General features: G+C 38.1%; 1 protein-coding gene across 2 annotated transcripts in view; it reads left to right on the top strand.

The window, feature by feature from the left end:
- Positions 1–17,818, top strand: part of APBA1 (amyloid beta precursor protein binding family A member 1) — an 81,507-nt gene that overhangs the window by 889 nt on the left and 62,800 nt on the right. The gene's annotated exons all lie outside the window — the stretch shown is intronic.

Genomic DNA, 17,818 nt, shown 5'->3' with positions numbered 1-17,818 from the left:
GATTACCCGCATCACAGTTGTGGTCAGTGCAGCCGTGTGCGCTACATCTGCGTTCTGTAAGGATCAGAGTCAATAGAAGCAGTCTACCAAGACTTGTTTTACTGCCATCATAAATCTGCTCTTTAGGAAAAATGGGGCTGTGGGTCTAGGATGGAAAACGACAACATCTTTGTGCTTTCGCCTGTTGTAGATTTTTTGACCTGTGGAACTGCAGTTTGCTTTAGAGAGTGCATTGCAGATCTGGCTGTTTTGTAGCTGCTGAGGAACTAGAAGGCAGAGATGTTTGCCTGACTCTGCATACATTAAGAGTTAGCTAATGTGGGTGTAGGGCAGATCAGCCATGTAGCGTTTTTCTTGTCTTTGACATGCGTCATGTTACACCAGCTGATAATAGTACATCCAGGTGGCTGCAGTTTTGTRTCTGCTATGCAGTTGTGGCCCTTGGGGTCCCAACCAACTTACCCTGCAAAATGTTCAGTCGTAGTGGTCCAGGTTCTGCTGCATTGCTGTTAAATCTGGACCAGCTGCACCTGCCTTTGCAGCCCATGTTGGGAGCAAGCATGTGATGCCTGTTCTTCCCAAAAGATGATGGTGATATACAATGTATTTATTCTACTATGTACTGCCGAACCAAAAGTGAGGTGCATGTTTACCTTTGACACTAATGCGGTGGGGGAAGGGGCAGGGTAGATTGCCCAGAAGTGCTGTTCAGGAGGGCAGGAGAACAGTTACTATTGAATTTTGTGCATTTGTGCATATTTGTACAGAAAAAATAAGTGTTCGGTGAATAATAWTGGAAGATCATGGGAAATTCTACAAAAGCAAAGGATTTAGTGTTGTAATGTACCTTGGACGAATGTTGTGGGTGTTTAATGAGTGAAATGTAAACCTTAGTGAAAGACAGCTTGCCTTCCTTGAAAATGTGATCTGAGATTGAGATACCAATGAGCTTTTAGGCCAAACTGATTTCTACAAAGTGATGGTGGTTCAAGGTTGGCTGTGTACTGTGAGTCATTTAATTCATTGCTCTAAGTTTTCTTGTACATTTTTCATTGTAGCTTAAAATGATACTTCTATCTTACATTAGTGCATTATCTTCACTTCAAGTAGCAAACTTTCTGCCTATTGTGCTGTCTTAACAGATGCAAGTCCTGCCTATAGGATGGCTATCCAAATAAAAGTATTTACAGATTAGCTCTTCAGTTACGAAATGCAAGAATGCTGGGAAGATGATTTGGTACATCCAGATAGATAAAAAAGGATAGTTTTGGTGTGTGAAGAGGAAGACATGCCCAAGCTTTTTAGTATAGCTCTTTTTGGTTACTCACTTAATATAAAATCCTTTTCACAATTTACTTAGTTGTGAATTTAATTCTCAATCCCTTGTTTATGATTAGTTTGCAATTTCTTACCTGTTGGGAAGGGCCTTTTGTTTTTTTTCGAGATTCGTTAGAAATGCCTTAATGTATTTAAAACATAGGAACTGATATGATTCCAATACCACTTTGGAAGAGATTTTATGATGCTGGATGTTGTGGCATTGTGGATGCCAAAGGTGGCAATCTTGTAGCCCCTTATTATTTTGGGGCAGGGAAATTGGGTGTGGATTTTTGATGATACCAACATCTTAATCTGAACATTTGGTTTGCTCTATGTGAATGTGAGTGGTCTGTAACACTTTGAATAAAGGGACACTAATTTTGAGTCTAAATTTTGTGTGATCTATCTAAATAGCAACACTAACGAAAAACCTGAACTCTTTGCATATGAGAGTTGAATGCATTTTAATTATACCAGGATCTGGTTTCTGACTTCTTTGRTACCATTTTAAGCCACAATCATATGCAATGGTTACATTCTTAAACTTAAAAAGCCTTCAATATGAGAACTATGCGCATCTTCGAAATGTAGTTAGAGTTTCCTTTTATAAGCAGGGCTTATTGGCWCTAGAGCCGGCATAAAAGTCACAAAGGTAAAAAGAAATGGAATCTTCTATTCAGTTGCTTGTTTTGTGTTTTTTAACTGGCACTGTGGGTAGCCATGTGCAGTGGTTTTGTTAGCTGGCTTTAGGTTGTGACAGTGTATGGTAATATTTATGGCAAGCAAAATCAGGAAAAAATACCAGTAAATCCAGAAAATGTGGCTGGAAAAATAAACACCATGGTGCTACATGTATGTGAGTTCAGGGTTACTATCCAAAACTAATGAACATGCTAAAAAAAAAAAAAAAATTATAATATAAACTTCAGCATCTTCAAATAGACAAAACGCAGGAAAAATCAAGCAGAGAGGTGTTAAAACTTTTCACTTGCATCTCATGGCCTAGATACTTCAGATTCAGCATTTTTATCCTTGGCACATGAATTGTCTCTTATTGATCATAGCTGCTCTGGATTTTCATGAGATTATGAATTAGGAGAATCAGAACTTTTAAGCGCAAAAAAAAAAGCTAATTAAAATATTAGAGGTGCTTCAGATAGTTTAATACATTTTATCCATAGGCAGTGCAGCTTGATTAATTAAAACTTAACTTTGAACAAGATCCTATTACCATAGATTTAAATGAAGCCTTGGTGTGCCAGTAATGTTTTTTAAAGTGTGTTTTTCTGGTTTCCTAGAAGGTGAGGATTCCTGCTTAATGAGAGATCTAGMAAACAACCTTCTACTCGTTTATCTCTAGTAGATTGCCAGTAGTACATATTGCATAGGGGTTAAAGGTTTCTGACAAACAGATTGATTGGCTTTGCTTCATAGTCATGATTGATTTGATAAGTCAGCTACTAAAAGCAGTGATAGTATTTTTCTGTTTCCACTGCATGCATCGATGTTCTTCTAAAAAAGCRGCATGTTTGTTGCTTTACTGAAGGGGCCTAGGGAAACATCTTTGCTGCTTTCACATATGCAGGCACATAATGATGAAATTCGTCCTAACTCTGAAGAAATACAGAAGCAGTACAATGGGTGCCTGGCAGAGGACGTAGCTGAAGACACACCAGAACCAGAAGAACGTCTGTTACCACACTAGACCCTTTGTGCTAGRGACCATCCATGTTGGCATGAGAGGAGGAACGGAACTGCAGTTCTGTTTCTAGGGAGTTCTGTTTCTATGGAGATGCTGCTAGGCAGGTGGCATCTCACCTGGTCCATCGTGTCTCCTGTGGTGATTTCTGTCTAATTACAAGTACTTACTGGAAGACATTTCCATCACCCATGAGCCTTTGTAAGTAAGTGTAGATAAGCAGTGGGGTTTTGTACATCATCAATGAAACTGAAAGAAATGTGTCAGAAGTATTTAAAACATTTAAAACATGAGGTGAACCACACTGGGAGCTTCTATTTTTTCCATTGCATAGCAAAAGGAGGTGTTCTTCTGTGTTTAGCCAGTTAAAACCAAAAATTTAGAATGTTTAAATTTATTTTTTTATTAGCCGTGTACCTTCCTTCTGTGCTGTCCAGCCTGTTCTTCTGCTGTTTGGTCCATCAGATCTTGCTCATAAGCCAGCAATTAGGCATTACCTTCTTCTTTCTTTCTGATGAGTACTTCAATAAATGTTACTTTCTCTAAGAAGATTATCACCTTCTCACCCACCTGAGAAAAATGTGAGCATAGGGAGTGAGAGACTTTATTGAAAGTCTGTGAGTTAGACACAGAGCAGCACATCCTTGGAATTTAGGCTGAATCCTTTTAATGGTGGTTTCTTTTTTCAAATAATTAAACTCTTCTGAACCTGTTTTGTGCATCAGGAACATGCCTTCTGAATTTAATTTTCAAACTTTGAACTCCAAAAGATGGATACAGGTCAAGAAAACATTAGAAGAGCAGAGCCATGGAGACGACAAAGCTTGGCCATCTTGGTGAAGATCATTTGAGTGACTACATTAAAACTCAGTTTTGCTTTATTTTTTTCCATTTTGGGATGCATGTAAGGGTAAGAAATGCCTTTCTGTATGTGGTTAAGGTACTGGTTCAAAATCTAGTATTTATAGGTTTAGTGCCCTGTATTGGATTGGTTAAATAGTTTTGTCTGCAAGAATTTTCACTTTTGTATATAAGACAATAGCTTTCTTATCATTACTCTTGTGGTAATCATTCTGATTTTTTTTTTTTTTTTTTATTTTAAATAAACGCATTTTCTCAAAACTTGGGTGGACAAGAATTTATGGTCTAGGTAAGAGAATAATTTTCTTAAAACAGAAGGTGGAGGAAAAAAGTAAGAACATAATAGAAGATTTTAAACCTATGTAACTGTGACTTAGTTTTTCTAATACATACTTAAGTTTTATTTGTGGATTTTTAAGATTTYACTTATTTATTCCAGTATGTGAGTTGTAGTTCTTGCCAACAGTGTTAGTGTTACCATGTATATATGTAGTGTCTGTTCTGATGGGACTTTGATCATGTTTGAAATCCTGATGCTTTGGAAGTCTCAAATATAAGTCTTCAAACTAAATAAAGTAAACTAGGAAAAGTATTTTTAAAAGAACAACTGATACTAAGAAATTTCTTACCGAAGTCAAATGAGGAAGCACATGGTAAAAGCTGTTGCTCCAGTATTTCTCAGGCTTAAACTAATGCTCTGAATCCAAAGAACAGACAAAACTGGTAGGTTTTTTTCTATATTGCTGTCCCAGCTAAGTATTGGGAGGGTGATACTGCCTGCACTGTTGTATGATGTGTGTGGGGAGCTGAGAGTTTTTTCCTTCCCTTTCCTTAACAGCTTTTTCACACCAGCTTTTTTATTACCACAGAGTAATTTGAATTGGAAAGGATCCCTGGATGCCATCTGATCTAAGCTCTGCTCAGATCAGGTGACTGAGACAAGGGCTGCACATGCCATGTTTGTAGGTCTTGGCTTAACCAAGGCATGCAGCTCTGAAGATGAAGTGCTGTGCCTCCCATGGTGTAAAACCACCAGCACATGCAGGTTTTGCTACAGCCCTGATGGCACGGCATGGTATGGCACTGCTGTAGAGAGACCTCCAACCTGCCCTCCTCGTCCTCTGCTGGACAAGCTGTCCTACAGGAAGCTGCTTGTTTTGCTGCAGACACTGAGCCAATGGGAGTGTTGGGGTGAAGGGTATTTACCATTGAGGGAAATGGTGATCTCCACGTGTAGGGTGCTGGTTTTTTTAAGTTCTTTTTACTACTCTTGTTATGCCTAGAAAAGGACTGAAATGCAATCAGTATACAGTGTATTTGCTGTATTAGCCAATTCAGTAACCTGATTTTTTTTAATTGGATTTTTAAGATGGTCAGGGTGGAGGAAAATATTGCCCAAAAGTTTAGAGAACTATTTTCTTGGTGTTAAATTATTCTGCAACGGTTTCAAAATTAGAGCACTATTTCTAAGGAGTGGAAGATTTATTAAGCATTCTTAGTACCTATGTGCAATGCAGTCGCATTTAACTTAATGAGAAAATCTCTCCCAGTAATGCTGTCGTGAGCTGACAGAGATTTGTATTAAGTAAGAGACAGTGTGAGACAGTGAAAACCAGCCTCTAGCTTGTAATTCTGTAGCATTTTCAGTTAGTGTTTTACATAACTTTTTCACAAACTTCGTGGGTATTTCTGATACTCACAGCTACTATACCTTTTGTCTCAAAGTGATAAATAAGGATGAACTCAGGGTTCTGCTCTTGCTTAATAATTATCATTCCTTGCTGCTAAATGATTAATRTAATCCACTTAGGAGATTGTTACAACATCATTCAGATTTTGGCATCTTAATTTTATTTCATAGCATTGAGAAAAATCCCAAAGTCCTTGAAATCTTCCTCATGTAGGACCAAGCTAGGGCTGCAAGTTGCATGGGAAGGAGATGTTTGATCTCAATGCCATTTTCGAAGGGAGATGGGCATCAGCTTGAGGGGCTGTACTTTGTAGTATTGTGTCTGCATTACCTTCAACATCCAGGCTTTAGACTTTTTAACGACAGCTTCATGGTGATTAGTCTGACAGCTTAGCCCTACTTTAAAGTCTTGCCCAAGTCRGGCAGTTTTGATGCATTGTATTTTCAGTGCTGTACCCTTTGGCCCACACTGATTTTGGAATCAGCAATTCTAGTTGCAGCTAAAGTAGAGTGAGGATTTAACATACCCTCACATATCTTTGTATTTCTTTATCTAGGTAGACTGTAAAGACTGAAAGTCTTTATTTCAGCTTAGCTTTTTATTTCAAGCCATTTTTCAGTGCAAATTTAAAAGCTGTGTGAAACACATTTGTGTTTTAAGAATTACATAGACTTAATCCTTCAGACATCTTTTGGATTGAAATAAAACTGCATTGTTAAAGCAAAACGAACTAGTATTTCTCATTGCTACTGACTTGGTTATTTCTGGGTTTGGAGCCAGGATAACCCAGCCTCTTGAACAAAATTTCAGTCCCAAGGAAAGCCAAATAAGTAAGCTGGAAAGAGAAATGAAGAATATATTGATTAGGGTGTGTGTAAGCTGCCTGTATAATTATTTTTTAGATAAAAAGTAGTCTCAGTAATATATCAGGTGACTCTTTGGGTTATATTGATTATCACAGGTGACATGGGGCATCACCTGATGTCTTCTGTTGCTCTGGTTATGACAGTGCCTGTGTCACTGGTGTCCTGTTGTTAGGTATCTTGACCAAGGGCAACAAAGCATCTCCTAAAGGAGATCTGGTTCTCTGTCAGACACCCTTAAGGATAAATTGCCTCCTGATAGCCAGTAGAAACAGTTTGAGGTGAACATCAGCATGGAAATATAGTTGCATGAAAAGTAAATACTAAAAGCACARTTGCATCTTGTATACAGTTAACATTCATATGGTCAGCTTTCAGGAAAGTAGGAAGTTCCCTACCTCAAAACTGATTGACTTCTGATGCTTCTCTAGAAATTAAAGATTGAGTGAACAATGTTTTTGTTCATGGAGCAAAGGCAATTTTTATATGTCACATTTCTGGTGTGTAAATTCATATTTTATTCAGGATACCCTTTCTTCAACCTCCATCCATGAAGATAATGACTAGAGGTTCAAATATTTTTTTTTTCTTTCTCCTTCCAGTTTGTAACTGTTGACACCTGGGCAGTTCACAAGTCAATTTTGATCTTCAGTAATAAAGTRTGTGTTATGGTCTTGTAAGCAGTGGCATCCACAGCCCCTATAGTGCAAGTTTATATATGTACACCAGGTACACTGGGTAACAGAACAGCACAAACAGTAGTAAGGTAAAAGTTCCTTTTTTCTGTTAAGGAACAGAATTTCTTCATTTGTATTGAAGAGAAAGTGTTTTAGGTTCTTGCCCAAGAGCCTTGTGTTTTCAAACAGCAGTCCGCAAAACAGTCATTTTAGGGCCATTGGACATTGGCAACACTAAGGGTTATGTACTATCCTTTTGTATGTGTCTTACACCTGATACCAGAGGATGCAATTATCAGGATGGAATTCACAGATTGGGATTAACTAATTCAGTTTCTTGTGATGGAAGAAAGAGGATTGAATTTTTTTCAGTCAGTTAAAATAATTCCAGAACCAGTCTGAAAGTTTAGTAATCATATGAACTGTAAAGACTGAAGGACAGTACACAAAACATCCTGCTCTCCTGCTTTTATACTATTCTGTGTCTCCATTATTATGCTTAACGCATAAAAAAATCAGGCMCATCCCCCCTTAAAGACTATCCTGCTCCAACTAGATGCAGATCCACAGTCACTTTATTTGCACTGCCTTTTAAAGACTTGCTTTCTCTCCAGTGTGTGATAGGAATCCTGTGGCTTCATGGCTTTTTGCAATATCTCACACAATTACTGCAGTGTAGTAGTAGACAAACCTTGGTGGGCTCCTTTTTTGTGTTGACTTTTCAGATGTAGTGAGGTACTGAACAGTGGGTGTGATCTGGATAAAACTCAMCTTTGGGTAGTTTTCTTTGATCTTCATCTGGCACCTGTGGGAATCCATGCTCGGATGGGAAGACATTGTTGCTAATGCAAAGCCACCACATCTTTGTACTATGAGGTATTGTGCTGTGAAGTCACCTATAGTTACTTGTATTTAGTTTGAACAGCCTGTAATGCTGGTGGGTTTTAGGAAGGAGGATTGTGTTTACAGAGAGAAGTTGTTCAGTGTGAAGTAGCAGTCAGTTCTGCAGCCTCATGGAAAACCCACCTGTTTTCCACTGGTGCCACCCGGTGAGGAAGAGGCCTTGCCCTGTTCTTGTGTCTGGTCTGGTCTGCTCAGACATCAGTCAATAGGAAGCAGGAGTTCATAGTGGAGAAGATATGGGAAACAGAGGAGTCTAGTTGATTTTTTTACTCTAAGAAGACAAATTGGGGTGCTGAAGGTGCAAAAAGTACTAGTCACCTCTTCTGGCATCGACAAGGGAGCTTGCATAAGGCTGGTGGCAGGGGCAGATTATTTAGGAAAAAAAATTCAAACTTAACTGAGAGTTTCACTTGTGCATATTTCCACATTTCCGTGGTCAAACTTCCTGAAGCCTTGGAAGCACTGTGGCAATATGGCTTTCAAGATGATGTCCAAATTTTAGCATTAATTTTGGCTGAAGTAATTGGTGCAGTGGTTACACGTTGACAGGGAAGTAATGATCAACATAGGTGTTCCATGTTGGTGCCTGTCATTGCTCTTTAAAAGTTACATCCTGTTTGGAGAGAGGAGTGGGGAAGGGAAGAGATTTGTATAACTGGGGCATCCATCTGGTGCATTTTGATGACACAGCCTGTTAGTGTGTTGTTACTTGCTGTAACCAAGGCGATGCCAAAATGTAACAAGGACTTAGCATACAATATATAAARCACCTGGTTTTGTGCCTGAATTACATAGTGCTGTCATTTTTGAAGTCTGTTTATTCTTGTGCACTTATTTGTTAAATGAATTGTTTGAAGACACTTGAAGATCCAATGACACAGGTTTTTTAAACATCAATGAAATAGAAACTTTTTTACCAAGAGGAAGGAATTTCTTGAAAGGTCTCTGCCATGCTTTCATTATACAGAGAGCAAATCTTCTGGCTGCAATCCTGCCTAAAGAGAAGATGAACAGATCAACATACTAAGCTTCAGGGGTGTAAATCTGGAAACTATTTTCTACTGAGGACAGACTAAAGCCTTAGAAGTTTAGGCTTTTGTTCTGTTGCTCATCAGCTGTGATAGGCTTTCCCCACAGCAGTAATTTCTGAATTCTCTTGTAGTGGCTCCCAAGTCTGCTCTTGCTGATGTTTACAGCCTACCAAGTAAGCACTGACACTGGGAATTGATGAGATTTTTGACATTTTCTGTTGTGAGGAGACATTTATGTGTGAGAAACAAACATGGAGTAAAAGTATACCAATTTTGATACGCATTTTATGTGATGGCGGCAGTATTGTTGCAAGTTTTAATCTGGGGATTCAGGGTGGTAGTAGTGCTTTCCTTTTTGTTTCCAGAATTATCTTTATGATCATAGAGTCTTCAGTCTCAGCCCCAGGTACCTCAGAGGAAACCTTCTTCTGTGCTAGTTACAATTTTATTTTTCCTGTCCCTAAGTGTAGCATGTGAAAATTGAATTTCTCCATCTAAGGCATAGCATTGTCACCCTTCAACTCCATCTGCATGGCACTTGTGATGAGGTCCTTGTGGAACATAATCTCATGTACATAATTTATTGTACATCTGGTGTGTGCTGTTCATCTGTGTGTGTAGTTTTGCTGTGGTTACTTTGTATTTTACATGCCTTTGAATTGTATGTGGCAGAGATTTGATTCTCCTCTTTTTCCTCTCCTTTCCCATCTGTATCTTGTTTGTAAGTGTTATGAATGGAATTGGGAGCTTACATAAGTCTCTGCCTCTGCCCAGGCCTCTGGCAGAAGGCAGTAGCTTTACTGGGGTAGCCAGCACCCAAAAACTCACTCTTATTTACTAGTTCTTTGATTTTGGCAGATTAGGTGTATTACAACATGAATTATTTATKTAATAGAYACAAAACTAACAGACATAAGACTTTGAACAGACTGCTTACTGCACAAAAGTAAAACAAGTTAACTACTAGTAGATAACATACAGTGCAAGATAAAGGTATTATTACAGCTGGAGAAGAAACAGTACAGCTTAATTTTCAATGGACTTAATACCAAATTAGTGATGRGCCACACACAGAATCTTTCCTCTCAATTCCCAGGGAAAGTATCTGCATAACGCACATCTGAGTTGTGGTAGAAGTTCCCTGCACATCTCCAGGGTGTGTGTAGGAAGCTTCTGGCTCTTGTAGAAATTAGTGTAGCTTTTTTTACTTGTAAAACACTTCTCTCAGTCAGAATTTCTAACTTATTGCCCCTCCTGTGGCTTCACACTCAGTTTATTTGAAGTCTCACTCCTGGTGCCAGAGATGACTTTACTGCTTGACCTTTGTCTGGCCTGGGGGAAAAAAATGCCCGGGACCTATGTAGCAGATACTGGGCAGGCCAGATACTGGTGTTTCTGTGGTAAGGGGGGAACATCCTGCCACAGTAAGTAATGTCATAAGGTTTTCTATTTGCTTTTCTTTGTCCTGAGGAGGTTTAATTCTTCTGGCTCTAAATGTGACTTCTAAATTACTTCAAAGTACATGTGATRTATTTCCCAAGAAAAAACAATGATGTAATACAGTGGATTTTTATATGCAAGGGATCAAGGTTAGAAAACAGCCTTTGCAGAGGATCTGGTGAACCTATGTTGGACACATGGGGAGAGAATTGCATTTAATCTAAAAACATATTTTTCAGAAAAAAACTCCCCACCTTTAGCTCATGAAAATTATTGGGTGGTCATAGGTGGGGATTATCGGAGTACCTTAGATTTTAAAAATTGACAGATGCATGATTGTTCTGAACATGGAAACAGTTTTACAATCTACAGTCTGGAGCCACTGGTCCAGAGCATCTAAATAAATCTTTGTCATGTGATGCTGAAGACTTGGCAGTGGGTGGTGACCATTATACATAGCTCTGATATTTCAGAGTCAGGGAAAGTCTTTCTTTTTTTTTGTGGCCTTGTGAATTTATGGTCAAAGAAAGAAATTTTTCTCAATTTTACATTTGGCTTTTTTTTTTTATTAATGCTAAATATATTGCTGTCTGTATGTACATGAATAAGATAGCATTTAGTTTTCTTCTGCCTTGCTGATAAAGGTGCTCAGTGAATTAAAGGAGTAAAAGACCTCATTGTGCCAGGAATGGACAGTTTCTCCAGTTATTGTCTGCATATCAAGTGCATGGCACTTCTGTAGCGTCCGGTTAACAAATGATGTTRTGCTGTTGTTGCTGATGTGATTGTACACTGCTTTAAATGAGGGTTTGCATGGTTTCAATTCATTAGGAACAAATGCATTCCTGGATTATTTCTCTATTTTACTGGTAAACCTTGTCCTAAGAAAGAATTACAGTAATCTTGGGTAAAAATTGGGTAGTTAGTCTCCCCTGTGAAAATGGCATTTTGTTTCTAAATAATGAGCTTTTTTTTTCCTTTTTTTTTGTTCAACTCTTTACCTTGAGACATGACAGAAGTCCAAGGTTTTTAATGTCTCTTGTGAGGAAAAGTTTTCACTCTGCAAATTTTTTACCTATTGAAGAGAAAAAGCAAGGAGTACAGTAACTGATTTAAAGAGTAATGTTAGAATCTTGATGGCAAGTTTCCAGTGTTGAAGCATGACTTTCTAATGAAGGTCTTTGCTTTAAATGTTATTACAAACTTTAGATCTCTGCCTAAGTTGTGTGTATTTTACGGCTTAGATTGCTAGTCTTGTACAAGTAACACAAAGATGTTCACCGTGCAGGAATGATGCTTAATAATTTGAGAGGAACAAAATGTTATCTCCCTTTTGCTAATCTTACCTTTTTTAACAAAAAAAAAAAATGCAGGAATGATGCTTAATAATTTGAGAGGAACAAAATGTTATCTCCCTTTTGCTAATCTTACCTTTTTTAAAAAAAAAAAAAAAAAAAAAAAAAAAAAAAAAAAAAAAAAAAGCCCTGATAGGAACAGTAGGAAACAAAACTATGTATGGTAAGGAGGATTTATATGTGACTGATACAGTGAGAGAGAGAAAGAACTAAGCATTTGGAAAAACGTCTCAACAGTGGTGTCTACCAGACTGTGAAATAGTCTCCCAGGGAGTGAGAGAAGATACATTTTCAGAGAAGTGAATACTCAGTGGTGCAAGGGCTTCAACAATACCATAGGGAGCAATCCTCAGCATCAACAATCTCTTTCAGAGGGATTTTCACGTAGTTTTGCTTTTCACAATCCAGGATGACTTTATCCTTGAAACTGGTTTAAGCAGCTTTTCTTCTTTTGTCTGTCACCAGATGTAGTTTTCCAATGTTGTTTTCTTCCATGAGAAGAACAATTCGGTGATGTAGTAAATTATTTTGAACTTTAGTTTTGTCCATGAAACAGCATTCCATGACCTTTTCAGTGGTCAACTTCTTYAGGCTGGTATTTCAAGTTTGAGTGATACACAGTAAAGGCTGGGAATGAACATTATCTGTTAGGTCTTGCAAAGGAAGATCAGGAGATTGAAGTGTAATTGCATATGRTCATGCTTTGTAGCAATATTTTATATTTGCAATTGACTGGAATGCTTTTAGTAAGGGTGCCCTGTACCAATGGGTCTAACTTTGATATAATTTCAAACATTACTCTTACAATTTGTGCTACTTGCTTTTCCTCCTTCAAAAATACAGGGAAAGTAAAACCTTTTTTTAAAATTAGAAAAATCAACTTTCATATGTGAGGACCAGATAGTTTCATAGTAGTGRCAGAGGGAGAGCAATCAAATGCTGGGTAAAAATAGGTTAGAACAAAAATAGTAAAATGGGGCAAGTATCCTCAATGAAATAATGTCCATCATTGGAAGGGAGTTAATTTTTTTGAAAGTGGTAAAACAGAGATGGATGTTTTGGAGTCAAAAGTGTTAGAAAAAAAATTTTAAATGTTGTGAGAAACTGTAATAGTAGAGATGAATTAGCGGAAACTTCATTCACTAGCAGAAATATCCTAGGGAATAGGTTTGGAAAATTCTTTATGGGATTTGGGGGTTAATACAGTTGAACTCTTTAGCTGCTGATGTTAGATTTTTTTTCCAGGAAGAATGTAATTTCTAGCTGAAGTATCTTTGACTGCTGCAGCTACCTATCAAAAGAAGGTACTGTGTATTTGTACACAAATCTTGYTTTTATGAAAGGATGAAGTAGATACTTTGGTTGAAGATACCATGAGCTATATCAGAACATTTCTCCTTCCTTCCCCACAGGAGGTTCAAGCAGTGCTGCTGTAGGCCTGAGGATCCTTATTATTGCTTTTCTGCAATTCTTTTTTCCATTCTCTTAAAATTTGACATTGTAAAAAATACTTGTTAGTAGTAGAAGAATTATTTAACATTATTTCTGCAGATTATTGCTGTTTCAGTAACCATCCTGACTTTCATTTTACGCATTCCCCATCACTGTTAATACCCTCATCGTACAAAGCAGGCAACGCTGGCTATTGCCCGGTCACAACTTGCAGCAGACCAAAAGGCAAAATTGGGTGTAAAACCTGTCCCCCTTGAGTGAGTGCTGAAGTTTTGATTGCACATGGTGTGACTGCAGTTGTATAAAACCGGTGTTGTGACTTCAGTGTTACTCAGAATTGAGGAAATCACTGGATGGCATGTCATTGAATTGGCCGATTCCTTACATGTATTTTGCTTGCAAGTATTTAGCAGTCTAACAGACTGTACATGTTGYTTCTTCTTCCCTTACCCCTCAGCCTTTGTAACAAAGGGAGTTTTGAGTCAGAGTTGAAAAACTGTAGAGTTTTCAATAGAGCACCTTTTATAACATGTATACATCATTAACTGATTATCTTTTTCCTGCTTTTGAAAGCTKTATGAAATCCATTCATTTGACAGACCTTTCCAGATCTTTGAAATTGGAACAATGTTGAAGTAGCATGCAGAAAGCGGTGTGCACCCCACACCCATATGCCTGTGTGGGTCCCTGATTCTGGTGKAGTTCCCCAAAAGACCTGCTGCAGCTCTGGTTTGTGATGCAGAAGTCTGTTCAGTGAAACAGAGAAGTTACCTGCTGTCCTGACGTGCCTGCCAGTGGTGCTTTAGGACTGCTCTGCTTTGCTATGTTGTGTGAGGAGTTTGAAGGCACACCAGAACATCTGCCAGGAACTGCCAACTTTTAGTTTCGGTTCTAAGTTCCATAGTAAGTAGCTGATGTTGTTGCTGCACGTGTAACCCAGTTCAGAAGTCACTGAGAGAATGGTGAAATGGTAGGGCAGCTCAAGTGCAGAGTTTGTGACTTCAACCAGCCTACTAATAACATTAGCTTTATCTTTTCTTTAGCTTATCTAAATACAGACCATGCAATTAAACAACTGCTGCCTGCTGCCTGGAGCTTATTATTGAGGAATTTCACAGTCCTCCATGACTTTTGGTGAAATACCCTTAAGTTTGTGTAAAGGTTTAACTTGAATGTGTGTTATATGAAAAGTGGTAGAGATACCTGAAAACTAATTTTTTTTGTTGTTTCCTTTCTGTGTAGAGCAATAACAAAAAGCAGTTGAGGTGACTTTGCTGCTTCAGTGTTGAGGGAGTAAGGATAGAAGTAATGAATTGATAATGCTCTCTTTGTGGGAATGACCTTTTTCATTTAGAGTAGCACTTAGTTTATTTTGATAGTAGTTATTACATTGCATGCTTCTGTTTACATTTTCACTAACTGCTTGCTCTTGAATAGCTTCTAGTAAAGCCTTGTAAAGCCTTTTTCCRAGCAAAGAATAGGCTAGCTGAGCACAGCATTGGGTAAGCCCTGTATAATAGCTGAGGCTATGCTTTTGAGCCTCAACATACAAAATCTCTGAGGTGGAAATTAGTGAGAGTGAAAGGTATTATCAACAGCATATTTTCTGAGGTTAGCTGTATCTTACCAAAGTGAGATTTTCTTCCTGGGGGATCCCAGGATGGCAAATCCTTATATACTTTAAAAAGTAGGAAATATGCATGTCTGAGAGTCTTAAATATTTTTTGGCTTAACAGGTGTCTTAACATTTGAGGGTTTTTGCTTCCAGCAAAACTAGACAAGACCCAAACAAGGATTTTTACTTGCTCCAGAAATCTAGAAGAAGCCATGTTGTTAATGAGGAAAAAACAATCTAGAGGCATCTGATTTGAATCTCTATAGCTTTGCTCTAATCCTACCAGTAAAACAAAACTGTATTCAGTTTTGTGGAGTTATTTTATTTACAGTAAAGTGGAGGTCTCCATTTACTGGGTAATGCATGTGTTTATTATTTTTAGTGTCAAAGGCTTACTTGCAAGCTGAGCTGAGGTGGCACAGAGGTGTTGTGGGCACCTGGGGAGAATGTGCCTATATTCTATTTGAAAGCAATTTTGTTATGTATTTCTGCTCTTTGGGGTTTTTTCCTGTTCGTTTTGTTGCTATTGTTTTTTGTGCTGCTCTCAAAAAAGAAATCTGCATAGTAACTCTTTTTTCCCCCTTGTAAGCTGCATGTAGACCATACTCTTGTTATGCTTGAACTGTCCTGACAATGGAAGGGTTCAGTTGATGTATGATTTTTTTAAACTTTTTTATAAGCTCAAAAATGAGGAAACATTTAAAAATTTAGTACACTTGTTTGTAGATGGGGAAAAAAATACATCCAAAGAAATCGGTAAGAGAACAGACATGTTGAATAATTAGACTGTTTCCTAAATGCTGCTCTTATAAAAATTTTTTTCAGGCAAAATGACATTATTGCTCTTCAATCTCTTTTCCTATTCCTAGTAGCTTTGATTCTGTTCTTGCTCTAGGAGTTTGCTTAGCAAGGCTTTTAAAATTTATTTAATTGTTTAATTTAAAAGATTTGGGCAGTGTAATAAAAGCAACCAATCCACAAAACAGAACCCCCACCAAGCCACAGAAGCTAGTAAGTTGGTACTCTGGGCAACTGTTTCAAGGCAATTTTTATGTAAATAAGGTATTTTTTACTGTGTGCAGTTAAAAGTTTGCCTCTCCTTCATAAACCGGTACAGTATACTTTCACAGTACAGTTAGTTTATGTTTGAAGATGATTGAAAGTGAAATTAGGAAACCTGTACAAGTTTATGAAGCTTGAGGGAATTTAAAGAAAAAAATTCCTTCTTATCCAGGTTGTATATGGGAAAGTAGATAGATTGAAAAAAGCTTCTACAACAATTGTCCTGTTGTTGTTTCCACATAAATGACTGAGATGTGTTCAAAATTGTCTGTCTTTAACAGTATGGATGTGTTTCTGTAGATGATGCAGAAACTTTCAAAAACTTTAATTCCTATTTTTTATGTTTATTTCTAAGTTTCTACACAATTTAGTCAATGCTTTTTGCATTAATAAGAATCATGACACTACACTACCTTGTACAGAATTAGTCAGTGGTTTGTCCATAGGGACAAAATGCATATGTTAATACAACATCCAGCAATGAAATCCAGCATGAGCTTTTGGGCTGGAAGAGATACTATTCAGCCTTATTTTCTGGCTCTCTTTTTAACTCCTCCTGATAAGTAATAGGTGGATGGGAAAATGATCTTTCAGTGAATTGATATTACTGCGGTTCTGTACTTAAGTTGTGCTCTTGTGCAGTTCCTCTTATGCTTAACCTTTTGCTTTCTGTCATAGCTTGCCCCTTCTTTATGGTCTTTTCAGGACTCAGAAAATTCCAATTGGCAGGTTGCAGAACTTAGAAGAAATCAGTTCTGGAGTAAAGCCAAGCAGGAGCATGATTTATCACGGAAGGGGTAACTAAGCAGATGGATTGTGTACACAGGGAAGGAGCTGAACTTTTGGGTATTATGGTGTTTGGAAATTTGTATAGAAGCTCATAAAATAGACCTTAGTTGAAAATGTTACAACCGGCAAACCACACATGGTCTCATGTATGACATGTAACCACGTTGCCAACCTCCTCCTCTGCCCCAGCATCAGCACCTGGCAAGAGATGGTGGGGCGCCTTCAGATCCCTGCCACACTGGTGTGGAACTGTGTCAGCCGCACATGTTTCAAAACCTAAACTTATTTCATCTTAGATAATTCAAAGCAGTGGGCTGTCTGGACTACTTGCTTTCACAAGTAGTGAAAGTTTATGTTTGGAGATGATTGAAAGTGAAATTAGGAAACCTTACACGAGAGTTTCTAGCACAGTATAGACAGGAAGGTGCTTCTCTGAGGATGAGCTTTCTTGAGAGGATCTGAGAGATGTGTCTGGACCAAAGCCAGGACTGGTGAAATACTGGGAGTTTGGCATTGGGCATCTGTGTGATGTGCTAAGACAGCTATGGGATGGTGATTCCTCCCATGCTTTGGAGGAGAAAACTCATAAGAAATTACACAAAGACACAAGGAACCTGATTTTTGTAAGCTTATAAGGATTTCCTATGTCTACTGTTCTTACACAGACAGGTCTGTTGCTTTCTTGTCCCACCCCCAATACCCCCACTACACATCTCCCTAGAATCTGGTCATGAAGGAGAAGAGCGTGAGGATAGTGTCAGGCCAAAGTCCTGAGCTGTGGGCCTGGTCATGCCATGTGTGGACTGGTCTGCCAGCTGCTGGGACAATGGGACAATGAACTGGAATTGCTAGTGAAGCTTTGAGAAAGTCCATTGTTTTTGAGACTCTTACAAAATGAATTAAAAATTGGCCAGTGGCTAAAAAAGTTAAGTATGAGGAATAAAGAAGTGTTTAATCACTTAAAAGTATTTGTGGATTAGCAAAAGAGCCTTCCAGGCTCTTTAATCATAGGGTGGTTTTTTTTAAAGTTTAATGTTATGCACAGGTTGTAATCTTACAA

The sequence above is a fragment of the Malurus melanocephalus genome, unplaced genomic scaffold (genome assembly GCF_030028575.1).
Source record: "Malurus melanocephalus ecotype Western Australia unplaced genomic scaffold, MMel_1.1 scaffold_7, whole genome shotgun sequence".
NCBI classification, from domain to species: Eukaryota; Metazoa; Chordata; class Aves; order Passeriformes; family Maluridae; genus Malurus; species Malurus melanocephalus.
Note: the sequence above shows the minus strand (reverse complement) of the source record. Positions and strands in the feature narration are given on the sequence as shown.